The 12,028-nt window shown below is 32.3% G+C and overlaps 1 long non-coding RNA gene across 1 annotated transcript; it reads left to right on the forward strand.

The window, feature by feature from the left end:
• LOC108661891 lies at positions 9,006-11,696 on the forward strand. The gene is made up of 3 exons (XR_001927788.1): positions 9,006-9,042; positions 9,826-9,907; positions 11,656-11,696. It is a non-coding gene; the product is annotated as an uncharacterized LOC108661891 (long non-coding RNA).

Here is a 12,028-nt window from a genome sequence, read left to right on the forward strand (position 1 = left end):
TATATATATAATTTTAGTTTTGTACTTTATTATTTCCTTTCTTTTTCATTTATGGTTTTATCTGTGTCAGTTGCAGCAGGGGATTATCTGCTTTCTGGTTTAGGAATCTTATACGTTCATTGACATGCCAAGCTGGCAGAAAAAATTACTGCATCTCAGTTGTATCAGTAGTATTCCATTGTTTATATGCTACAAATTTTGAATGCAAAGCTTGGAGAATACATTATGAATGTCAGTTGCATCAGTAGTTTTCCATTTTTGTATGCTACAAATTGGTTCCGTTGGTCTTCTCAAAGTAGCATCTCTGGTTTTTCATTTTTTTTACTATTTTAATATTGTATACTCAGTTGTATCTGATATTTTGATTGGATTTTGATGTTGCCTGCAGTATAAGGTGGAAGACAATACACTGCTCAGTTCCCATTGTCGGAACCGCTTGCTTTTGATTGTTACATCTATCCAGAATAACATAGCAGAATTATGGGACCTTCTGCATTTCGTCATGCCAACCTCATTTGATAGCCATGAACAGTTCAATGAATGGTTTTCTAAGGGGCATGTGTTCCTTATGCTAGCCCAATCTTCACCATGGACACATTTAACCCAAAAAAGCTGTTGTTTTAATTGTACTAGACTATGGCCTGTGCGTTGCACACGGGCCTCTATCTACCTCTCTTTTTCTCTCTTCAATACGTTTTCTCCTCTTTGCCATGGCTGCCACGTGACTAAAGAAGGGGCTTCCTTTTATTTATGTAGTAGATCTCTTCCTACATCATCAGAATTGATAATCATTCGGTGCATGGAAGTACTTTGAATGAGCACTAGCTTAATAGATTGGTGAGTATTCTTTTCTTGCTAGTTTTGCTATGAGGATAATTAGGAGGTTGTTGTACTTGTAAAAACTATAAATCTCTTGTATTTAATATAGTTTGGTATATCTAGCTGCTGAAACTGCTGTACTTTTTTCAGTTAAAAAGGAATATAAGTTATTTGGCCTCATTGGGTTGGTATTTCTTAGTGGCATGTTCTTTCCTTTCCCCTTGGCAGCATGCAATTTTTAAGCCCTTCATGCCGTCACGAGTCAAGAAAGATGTGATTTCTGAGCTGACTAGGAAAACAGAGATTACAGTTCACTACAAGTTGAGTTCCTGGTAGCAAGCTTTGTATCAAGCTATTAAGAATAAGTTATCTCTAGCTGAATTGTTTAATAGCATTCGTGGACATCTTAGTGAAAAAAAAATTCTGAATATGATGAATATTGTCATTCAGCTAAGAAAAGCAAGCTATTGATTCTTTAGTTTCTTGTTATCCCCTCTTCTTATAAAAACAAGTTGAGCAAAACATGGATCTCTGTAGATACAGATACGTGTGAAGTTGTTTATTTTTGTTTTGGAGGTACCAGATTATTTTGAAAACTTTTATTTATATAATGGAAGGTCTGTAACCATCCGGAGTTATTTGAAAGAAATGAAGGAATCACGTACCTCTACTTTAGAGAGAGATCAAATTCATTTCTGCCTCTTTCCTTTGGGGAGTTGGAGGATGTACAATATGCAGGGGGAGGGGGCCATAAATCTCATAACCTACTTACAAGGTTCTTCTGTTAAATGATCTATAAAGTTGTGTTTTTATTAGTGTTTTAACACCAAAACTTCGTTCTCCTTTTTTTTTTTTTCTTCTCCACGTACCAAAACATCTCCAACAAGAGGTTCTACAAAGTTCTGAAATACTATGCTCACTAGTTGCTCACAGAGTTTTCCAAGAATCGTTTTTACAAATACTTTAATGTATTCTCCGAGTCTGAGGAAAATGTTTATCAATCTATTTTCAGACAAGAGAGTAGCTCATACAGGGCGTCTGTTATAAGTGAGACATTTGGGTTACGAATTTGTTTCCCAAAGATCTTGGAATTGGTTCTTTTAAGGAGAGACTCGTGTTTTCTATTTTGAGAGGGGGCAACCAACTTTTGGATTGAATTTGACAATTGAGACTCCCTAATGGAGATGATGTCAAAAGACTGTTGAAAAAGAGATGATGAAAGTTGGATTCCAAAATGCAAGAGTGACCAGTAATTCCCAGGAAATGAGAAACAGTCTATTTGATCTTTATATTTACTAAGATGGTACCGGTAGCTACTCTGCAAAAAGATCACATGAAATATAGATTATGTTGAAGTGGACTTCAATTTGGTACCTTTAAAAAAGTTTGTAGAAAAAATTATATTGTATTAGTCAACTACATGAATGTATAGCTTTTACTGATAGAGGAAAAGATAAACTGATATTAATTGAAGATAGTTATTTGTTTTAGTTTCAATCATTAAAAGTTCTCCTAAATATATGGTTTTAAAACAGTACTTAACTAAAGAAGATACTAATTTTATTCAAATAAAATTAATAACATTTGTGATTTGGAGGTTTTCATTTTTGTAAGGTGATCTATATCAACTTTCTAGATGCAAGACTTGTACTTAGTTAAATGTTAAGGGAATATAAACTATTACACAACTGTCAGATATATCTAACTATGGTAATAGTTTGCTCTTCCTTTTGCTATATACATTTGTTTCCATTTATTAAGTTTTTGTTGTTGTGTTTTATTGTATTACTGAACTGCATGAATGTATGGTTCTTGCTAGAAGAGGAAATGATAAACTCGTATAAATTGAAGATAATTATTTGCTCTGATTTCAATTATTGAAACCTGCACCTACATATATGGTTATAAAATAGTACTTATCCGAAGATAATAATCCTACCAATGATTGTTAGATGTATAATAAAATATTAAGAAATGAGAGAATATATAACTTATACTATTGGTAAATTAAGATAAATAGTTGTAGAATATAAGGCAACAGTATAATGTAAAGATTTGATCAATATAAAATAGTTACTAATTTCTAGTAGTGTCTGTCTTTTATATATAAAATGAATAGTTAAAGGTTGTCAAAGTTAGTTGATCTGTTTATTCAATGATGACTGTGTGCTATGTATATTGAGAAATAAATAAACTTTCTTAAGTTTTTTATTTTGGTCAATGAATTGGATAGATATTTATTGAAATTTAAATATTAATGTGTAAAAAAGATATCTAAATACTATGGATTTAAGTTCATGTAGAATAAGAGGATATAGATAAAAAAAATATTAAATTACAATTGATAAATATTAAATGAATCTATCCTCTAAGCATTAAAAGTTAAAAATTATTGTTTTCAAGTATTTTTTTACTGATATAAATAAAAGTAAAAAAAAAAAACCCTTCAAATGTGAAAAACAACATAATTTTGACATAAGGCATACAAAAAAATTTTAATTTAATTGAAAATGACAGGCGTCAACGATTTGTCCCAATCAGTTATCTTTTACATATACCATAGATATGTAATGTTATTGTAATTCTTTATTTCCTTGATTCGGTTTTTGTTCTTTCCTAATAGATGAGTAGCTTAGCTTGATCACTGTATCAATCAATCAATCAATCAATTTTCAACTTTTTTTGAAATCTTGAACAGTACCTTTCTATCTATCTTCATCACACTAATCACTTGTCATACTAACAACTACATCAATTTGGTGAGGGAATTTTTCTAGATTTTGTGGTAATTACATTAGAAAAATTAGAAAAGGGATAGTATATATGTGATTGTTGTAACCAAACCCAATCTACGCTCAGTAAATGTTGGAGGAATTTATTGAGCAATGTAGTTTATGGTACTTACCATCACTCAATTTTGGGCTCACTACTCTATTGTTCGTGCCTTTTTTTTCCTACTTCAGAATCATCATTTGAATAATTAACACCATCACTTTCTTTTTGACAATAATTAAACCCTAAAATGGTTTGTATGTATTTATTTAATTGTACAGACAGTTAATTGGCACTTATCAAAATATTTTTATAATTAATATATATATTTTAAATTCGATAAAAATAATGTAATAAAAAAATATAAAAATTTCACTTATCTTTATAAGAAGTTGTAGACACTTATTAATAGGTCTTATATCTAGTACATCACTGAATTTAGAGCTTACAAGCTTGAGCATGGAGGCATATGCGATCGTCAATGAAGGTGGAAATGAAGGGGTAGAAGTGATCATAACCAAACTGCAATCACAATAATAGCAGAGCATTAACACTCCTACATGCGTCCTTGAACTTGTGTTCCAAAAGTTGATCATGTTAGTATTTGTCATCCTCGGCCTGCATCCAAAAACAAAAAGTAAATTCAAAATTAACAGGAAAAAATAGAAGACATCTAAACTAACTTTCCATAAAAAAAAAATTGTAAGGGAGGAAGGGGACGTGAGTGTGAAGAAAGAAAGAAATAAGAGAGTTTCAAAGAGACAAAGCGTGCCATGTTGGGTGAAATTTAAATAAGAGACATTGTGATCTTACCTGATCAATAAAAATGGTAGCAGTGTTAAAGATTAATTCAAAGTCTTTTATTAAATAAGGTCAAATAAGTCTTTCACTTGAAAGAGTCTAAAATAAGATGTTTTTTTTAATTGTTTTGTTTCTAACTTTATGTTTAGTTGTTATCAGATAAATATTAATTAGATATGATAGGAAAGCCAACGACTCCTATAAGCCTATAAAAGGTACGTTAGTACATTTAATAAATTGCAATGAGCAGTACAATCTACTAGCTTTTGTCTTTTAGTTCTTTATTTCTTGCATGTTTATTCTTCTTTTTTCTCAACATTTCTGGTATCAGAGCTTTGTTTCAATGTTTGAATAGGTAAACAAAGAAGATAGCTAGTATGACCAAATGATAGCCAACACAATTTCAACCTCTTAGCAGTCTCAAATACCCATCTTTAATGGTGAAAAATAAGAGTTTTGGAGTATCAAAATAAAGACTTTGTTCAAGTCTTAAGAACTGTGGGACTTGGTTGAGTACGGATATGATGATGTTGAAAAGCTTGACCCAGCAGAGGAAGAAACGTTAAGAGAAACCAAGATGAAGGATGCTAAAGCTTTATTCTTCATTTGACAAGCAATACATGAAACAATCTTCTCAAGAATTGCAGCAACAAATACTTCAACAAAGGCATGGAAAATTTTGAAGATGGAATTTTAAGATTCCATAAGATTACGGTAAAATTGCAAACTTGCCGTTGTGAATTCAAAAATTTGTTTATGAAAAATAATGATTTTGTGCAAAATTATTTATCTAGAGTCTTTGCTTTTGTTAATCAAATGAGGTCATATGGCGAACTAATTACTAATGAAATTGTTGTTGCAAAAATTTTAAGAAGTTGAACTCCAAAGTTCGAACATGTAGTTGCTGCAATTGAGGAAAAGCATGATTTATCTAATTACTTTTTGATGAACTAATGAGTTCTTTGCAAGCTCATGAAGAAAGGTTGACTAGGACACATGAAAAGAATAAAGAAAAAGCCTTTCAGATAAAGGGGGAGTCATCTCAGAAATGTAAGGCAGAATATTCAATGGGAAAAACACAAGGTAAAGGTGGTTTTCACGGTCGAGGTCGTGGAAGAGGCAGAAGTAGAGGACCACATAGTGAAAACAAGCAACATAAAAGCTCAATTCAGTGCCATTATTGCAAGAAACATGGCCATAAGGAAGCTGATTGCTGCGTTAAATCAAAAGAGGATAACAATCAAGCAAGTTTTACAGAGAAAGAAAATAAAGAAAGTAAGCTTTTCATGGCCTATTTTTGTAATAAAGAAGTCTCTAATGATGTTTGGTACTTAGACAGTGGATGTTCTAATCATATGTCAGGTATAAGATCATTGTCTAAAGAACTTGATGAGCGACAAAGATCAACAATGAGATTAAAGGGCAACAAACAAATTCAAGTTGAAGGAAAAGGTACAGTTTCCATCATTAACCATGGTAAGGTCATACTGTTGTCTGATGTATTATTTGTTCCTAGTTTGACTCATAACCTTTTAAGTATTGGGTAGTTAATGGTTAATGGGTCTTGTATTTCGTTTGATAATGGGCCATATGTTATCAACAATAAAGAATCAGGCCAAACTATTGCTACTGTTAAAATGGCTAGTAATAAAATGTTCCCACTTAAAGTTTCAACTATTGAAGATTCTGCCTTGATTGTTAAGGGATGTAGTGAGACTAAATTGTGGCATTTGCACTATGGCCATTTAAATATAAATGGGTTGAAGTTGTTGTGTCAAAAGGAAATGGTTTTTGGACTACCTAAACTTAATACACTTGAGTTTTGTGAAGGCTATATTTATGGAAAATAATGTAAAAAATCTTTTTTAGTAGGCAAGTCTTGGAGAGCATCTAGTTGTCTTGAATTAGTGCATGCTGACTTATGTTGGCTTATGAGTATTGAGACTTTTGGTGGTAGTCGATATTTTTTACTTTCTACAGATGATTTCAGCCGTATGAGTTGGGTTTACTTCTTGAAATGCAAATAAGAAGCTTTTTCTAACCTCAAGAAATTTAAAGCTCTCGTTAGGAAGCAAATAGGGAATGACAATAAGACACTTTGCACGGATAGAGAATGAGAGTTTCTTTCAATTGAATTTAATTTCTTTTGTGAGGAAAATGGAATTTTTAGAAAGCTTTCTGCACCATTCACACTAGAGCAAAATGGTGTTGCTGAATGAAAAAATAGAACAGCAGTTGAAATGGCAAAAAGCACGCTTACAGTGAAAAGACTTTCAAATCAATTTTGGGCAGAAGCAATTGCAATCGCTGTGTATATCCTTAATGTTTCTCCTACAAGAGTTGTCTTGAATCAAACACCATATAAAGATTGGAACTGTAGAACGCCATCGGTAAATCACTTAAAAATTTTTGGTTTTATAGCCTACGCTTTGGTAAAATCACAATCTTAAAAACTTGATGAGAAATATGTGAAAGGCCTTTTTGTTGGGTATTGTTCTCAATCCAAGGCATATATGTTATCTAATCCTATTAGTGGCAAGTTAATCATTAGTAGGGACGTGGTGTTTAATGAAGATGATAAATGGGAATGGAATCAAGATCAAAACTAGCATAGTCAAATTTTAGAAGTTAAAGTGATTCCACCTATGGATCCAACACCAACAAATTCATATTCAACCTCTTTTAGCAACAGTAACTCATATACTCGAAAAAGCAATGATCCCTCATCTTTCAGCTCTTATAGTGAAACTCCACTAAGGAAATTTAGATCCTTGAGGGAGATTAATGAAACTTGTACATTTGCTTTATTTGCCTTTGATCCTATATGTTTTGAAGAAGTTTAAAAAAAGCAAGAATTGTGCAATGCAATGAGGGGGGGAGCTGTTGGCAATTCCAAAAAATCAAACTTGGGATTTGGTGGACTTTCTTGAAGGAAAAAATGTCATTGGACTCAAGCGGGTATATCGAACCAAATACCATGTAGATGGGAGCATACAAAAGCACAAGGCTCGGCTGGTTGCAAAGGGATATTCCCAACAACAAGGAATTGGTTTTGAAGAAACTTTCACTTCGGTGGCATGATTTGAAATGGTGAGAATTTTCTTAGCCTTAGTTGCTTAACTTAATTGGCTTATTTACCAATTTGATGTAAAATCTGCCTGTTTGAATGGTGAGTTAAAAGAGGAAGTTTATGTTTCATAACCCGAAGGTTTTGAAGTTAGTGGCAATGAAGATCGAGTATACAAGTTGAAAAAGGCACTTTATGGATTGAAGCAGGCTCTATAAGCATGGTATGGTAAAATTGATTCTTATTTTCAAGAAAATGGATTTGAAAGGAGTAAAAATGAGCCCACTCTCTATTTTAAGATAGAAGGTAAAAATGTTTTTTAATAGTTTGTCTTTGTGTTGATGATATGATTAATATAAGATCATCTAAGTCTATTATTGGTGAATTTAAATCTTGCATGATGAAGAGGTTTAAAATGTCAAATTTGGGTTTATTGCATTATTTTCTTGGTCTTCAGTTGAAACAAGTTGATGATGGAATCTTTATTTCAAAAAGAAAATATGCAATGGATCTTTCAAAAAAATTCAATATGGTGAATTGCAAAGTGGTAGCCACACCCATGAATGTGAATGAAAAGTTAAATCTTGACGATGGTACTGAAATGGCTAATTCAAGGTAATTTAGAAGTCTTATTGGTGGCTTGAACTATTTATCTTATACAAGGCTAGACATTGCATTTTCTGTTACTGTTGTATCTAGATTTATGCAAAATCCAACCAAGCATCATCTTGGGGCTACCAAGAGAATAGTGAGATATGTTGCAGGGACAATCGAGTTTGGAATTTGGTACTAAAAAATATCAGATTTCATATTGACTGGTTTTACTGATAGTGTCAAGCCCAGCTCTATTATATACTTGCCATGTCATTCATGTGCTTGATAGCATGTCTGCAAACTTGGATGCCTCGAAAAATTTTTAAAACGTCAATATCGTACCTAGTGGTACAATTAAGTCGATTAAGCCTCGAATTAGTCCAAATAGAAATTTTAGGATGTATTTGAGAGTTATCAAACCTTAGAATGTTTTAAAATGGTTATTCGGAGTTCGAGAATTTATTTGGAGTTCAATTGGGAATTTTTATAACGTAAGGGAAAAATGGTTATTTTGCCATCCAAAGGCAAAATTGGAATGTTGGACGAGATTTTTGGCCAAGTTTGACTATTTGGAGCATAATTTGAAATTTTGGAGTGAAAAATTTCAATTTCAACATTTTTCGAGTATAAGGGCAAAACGGTCATTTCACGTGTCCATGAGGACGTAATTGAAATTTCACACCACCATGACACTTGTCAAGCCCATGAATTTCACCTATTATCACTTTATACTTTGGATAATTATGGGATTACATGTGGTGGCGAGAAATTGCTTAATGGTTAAGTTTTTAATCTTGGACCAATTACATGGTGACACGTGGTAAATTTTAATCCTTTTATAATTCCCTTTAAAAAACCAGCACACACTTCTCCCAAATCACTCTTATGGCCAGCCAAGCAAGGGAACAAAGAGAAAAAGAGAAGAACAAACCCTAGGAAGGAAAAATTCAATAGAAATTGTTGGATTTTAAGGAATCAAGCAAGTAAAGGTAAGATTTTTTAATTTTAGCTTGTGATCTACCTTTCCCATGCATTCTTTTTCATTCTCTATGGTTGAAATTCAAGTTTTCAAGAGGGAACCTTTGCTGGCCAAATCTAGAGAGAGAAGTTTTGGTGATGAATTTTGCTAGATTTCATAATATCCTAGTGTTTTTAGTCATTTTGTGATGTTTGAAAGGAAAAGCAAGCAAGAAAATCACATGTTCTTCAACCATCTTCATTTGGCCAAATTTTCTATAGGACATGTTGATGATCGATTTGGTTGTATTTCATATTATTTAGCTAGGAATTGATGAATTATGGTGTTGGATATCGAAACCGGTTATTGGAAAAATATAGTTCCTTTAGAAAATGGCTTGATGGAAAATGAGAAAATCATAGTAAATGGACTTGGATTTGATTCCTAATGATATATATGGATTTACGAGACTGTGTAGACATTGATTAGTATGTTAGTTCGGAATCGGAATGAATTTCGAAAAATGGTGAAGTTAGTCAAAAATCAAGTTCATTGTAATGCTTTGGTGTATTAGATTATTGGGAGTGTAATGAATCTATTTGGAGTTGAATCGGATGTTTTGGTTAAATAAATGGTGTATAATTCGAATTAGGTCGAATACAAATTCATTTTGATCACAATTGAACTCACGTAGAACACCGTCTTTAAGTGATTATTTGGACAATTCTCATTCAATGTCATGCATTCATGTAGAGCTTGAAATAGTTTTATAACAGTTTGGCACATATGTGTTAAATTACTTATTGTGTACTAGGTATAGGTGGTGAGCCCCCTGGTAAGAGTAAGGATATCGTACCCGAGAACCAAGAATAGGAGTACTCCATACTCCCGTTAAGGTGAGTAATCAGACGATCATTTTAACTATCTAAAGTAGTTTATACTCGTTTTTATGATTTTAACGAATGATGAGTTTTAAATGGTAAATTATTATGTTTTAAAAGTGAAAAATGTTGGTTAAACGAAATGAGATTTATAACTTGTTTTGAAATTGAATACTGGTTTTGAAAATTGAGTAAGTGGAGATTGTATACTTGTGTTATATATATGTTATGACATATGGTTTGAATTGATGGCTTATGACAATGTGATAGCAAGAATGGCTGGATTTGTGTTTGTGTGGAATATATAAACTGTCTTGATTTGCCTTGACAGGCCAGGTAATATCATATTATGTAAAGCTCGACCTTATAAAATACTATTCATGACATACATGTGATGATAGCATGATTGCATGCTAGGAGAGTCCTGAAAAATTTACAAAAGTCGGTATTGTACCTAGAGGTACAACAAAGTTAATTTAATCCTCGAACTAGATCAAATAGGAATTTTAAGGTGAGATTAAGAGTTTCACAGTTAATGGATGACTTAAAATGGTAATTTGGAGTTTGAGTATCAATTTGGAGTCAAATCGAAATTTTCACTAACTAGGGGTAAAATGATCATTTGTCACTTGGGGACAAAATGAGAATTTTAGAAAAGAATTTTTTGGCCCCATTTGACTTATTGGAGTATAATTTGACTTATTGAAGTATGATTTGAGGTTTAGAAGTGAAAAATTTTAATTTCGGTATAATTTGGAGTATAGGGGTAAAATGGTAATTTTGCCACCTCAGGGGCAAAATTGTAATTTTCCACCACCAGGATATTTTTTCCAGCACATGGTCTTCCTTTGTCTTCATCTTTGACCCTTGACTAAACATGTGGTGGAGATAAAATGTTTAAATTTTTAAAATTTTAAAAACGGGCCAATGACATGATGCCATGTGTCATGCCTTTATTAATTTATTATTTTCCTTTTTAAAAGGCACAAAATCAGCCCATCTTCCACCCCATGGCCGGCCAAACCAGCAAGAAGAGAGAGAAAAAAAAAACAAAACCCTAGAGAGAGAAAATCAAAGAAAAAGTGTGAATTTTCAAGGAAATTAAGTGAAAAAGGTGAGATTTTTTCTATTAAGCTTGAGTTTTCTTATTCCCAAGCATTTCTCTTTATTTTCCATGATTAAATTACATGTTTTCATGATGAATTCAATTCTGAAAAAATGGGTTAGGAGAGAGAAAGTTGTTGGATTTATTTGATTTTAATTTATGTTAGTGTTTTTAGTTAGTTTAGCATATTTAGAAACAAAACAACAAGAAAAGAATTTATTTTCTCCCCCAACCATTAATGGCTGAATTTACCATGTAGTGAGTGAGGATGAGTTTGATTTTATTCTAGGAGAATTGGTTAAGGAATGATGAATTATGAGCCTAGAAAAATAATGGGAATTTTCGGAGCAAAAATACGAATTTTTACCCACTAGGGGTATTTTCGTAATTTGCTGTTGGGACTGATAATTTGCACCACACTGAGGGACATTAAGTTAATTTGGGTGCAATTGAGGTATAGAAACTGAAAAGAATTAAATTGGAGTTTAAACGGACCCGTTAGGAATTTAATCGGGTGATAAGACGAATTAGGCCAATACCGGGTTTAGATAGTTACCAGTGCATTTTTGCATTCCATATCATGCATTGGTAGTCTAAATTAGTTTAATTTTGATTTAGTACCAACTTGGTGAAACTCTCGATTTTGTACTGTGTCAAGGTGGTGAGTCCTCCGATAAAGGCAAGGAAATTGCATCCGAGGACCAGTAGACAGAGTGCTTCGAAAGTCTGCATTCTAGACATTGTGAGTAAACTTACTGTCATTTTAATTATCTAGGGTGGTTTTTAGATGCTTTCATGAATTCTATGGAAAAAGGAATTTAAAAAGATAAATTTTCATGTTTTATGAATAAATGAGTTTCAATGAAATTAAATTATAAATTGTTTTGAAATTAATAGTGATTTTGAAAAATAGAGTACACGGAGACTGTTAATTGTGGCAATTTGATTGTTTAAATTAACTGGCTTATGATAAATCGAGCATGATTGGCTAGTTGGCAATTGTATTGAAATGCGAATTGTTTGGTTACCTT

This window comes from Theobroma cacao, chromosome 5, assembly GCF_000208745.1.
Source record: "Theobroma cacao cultivar B97-61/B2 chromosome 5, Criollo_cocoa_genome_V2, whole genome shotgun sequence".
In the NCBI taxonomy this organism is placed as follows: domain Eukaryota; kingdom Viridiplantae; phylum Streptophyta; class Magnoliopsida; order Malvales; family Malvaceae; genus Theobroma; species Theobroma cacao.